The sequence below is a fragment of the Ceratina calcarata genome, unplaced genomic scaffold (genome assembly GCF_001652005.2).
Source record: "Ceratina calcarata isolate Rehan_Ccalc_2016 unplaced genomic scaffold, ASM165200v1 scaffold388.2, whole genome shotgun sequence".
Taxonomy (NCBI): Eukaryota; Metazoa; Arthropoda; class Insecta; order Hymenoptera; family Apidae; genus Ceratina; species Ceratina calcarata.
Window position 1 is genome coordinate 117315 of NW_017162104.1, and position 1469 is coordinate 118783.

At 38.6% G+C, this 1469-nt stretch overlaps 1 protein-coding gene across 1 annotated transcript in view; it reads left to right on the forward strand.

The window, feature by feature from the left end:
- The first annotated feature begins 615 nt into the window (after positions 1-615).
- LOC108626004 (uncharacterized) overlaps positions 616-1469 on the forward strand; it is a 22748-nt gene continuing 21894 nt past the window's right edge. Inside the window, exon 1 of the mRNA XM_018026397.2 lies at positions 616-725. The gene's annotated coding sequence lies outside the window, so the exon portion shown is untranslated. The remainder of the gene's footprint in view (positions 726-1469) is intronic.

Genomic DNA, 1469 nt, shown 5'->3' on the forward strand with positions numbered 1-1469 from the left:
CAGTTTCGTCGAATAAACTCGTCTTGAATTTCTACTAATTCGTTTACTAATTCTTTTATCTACTATTGCTACCTGATCCCCATTATCTCTAATTTTTAATATATTTATCATCTACTCTTATCTGTTATATCTATTAATCTTACTCGGATGAAGATACGATAATTCTATATATAAACGTTGTCTTACTGAAGTATATTTTTAAAAAAGTAATACTTTTGTGAACAACTGTAGCTTCATCGTACTATCGATTTAATTTCCTCTTATCGCTTACTTTCCATTATATATTACATTAATTGAAATACAACAATTAATGAATATCCCAGATTAAGTATTGGTCGTAAATCAGTTAAAATTTTCACGACTAGTATAATCGTGAATTTACCTCGAAAGAGGAGCAGAGAACCCAGTAGAAGGTTCGGCCGGCGTCTGGCCGAATCGATACCTCGATATCGCCCCGAAAAGGGTCCGGCGAGGGAGAAAGGCTCACGCGTACGCACCCACCCTCGCGTGTGCACGCGTGCGTGTTGTACGCGCACGTGCAGCAGGAGGATACTCCGAGCGAGCGAGCGAGCGAGCGGTGTTCTTTCATTGACGTGCTCGCAGTTCGGAGCGAGACTCTGTACTGTTCTGCACGCTCGTGAGTCGTACCGGCACGACGACGTTTTGTTAGTTTTGACAGTGCGAGGAATTTTCTTTGCCCGGGGACTCGGTTGCATCCACTTCCGGTGAGTGTTACCAATTTATATGGTACATCATTTAACATTTATATTAGACAAATCTTCTGGACGAATTTCACACGCTCCAGATTTGTAGTCTTTCATTTATCATTTAATTGATTTTATCTCTGAAAGCATCTGCAAACTATTCGTCATTTGTTTTTCTACTACGCCGTGCAAACGGATTTATTGCTTCTAACAAGTTTTAAGCACCGTCCTTCGAACTCGTGATAACACAGAAATGTTTGTGAAAAATATTATGGGATATATTTGCTCTGTGCGAGACACCGGGCATCACGCGGATATTTGAATTGGTGACATCACACGAGACCGAGCTGCGCGTACGATTCCTGTCTCGATTAAATATGCATGCACCAGGTCACACCTGGAAAGCAAAACCGCTGTATATACTGTGTCAAGGTTCAACGGATCAATTGAAATTGTGCAACCTGACATGGGTTTCTATAAGTAAGCCAATCGGTGGTTAATTGACCTTGTACAAAGAACAATTTTCGAATAAGTAATAAGCATGAATGAAACGTAGGAGGGTTGCATCAATGCTCTTACGAATCGCAAATACAAATCTCTGTGTTTTATACTAATTAATTAACACTAGATTGCCTAAGGAAGTAATTTTGAAGTAATTGCTTTTGGGCAAATGTACAAATAATAATGCATAAATTATTTTTTTTCCCAAGTGAAGTAAATTTTTTTTATTGTTAACATTTACTAATAACTTGTTATATGACTGTA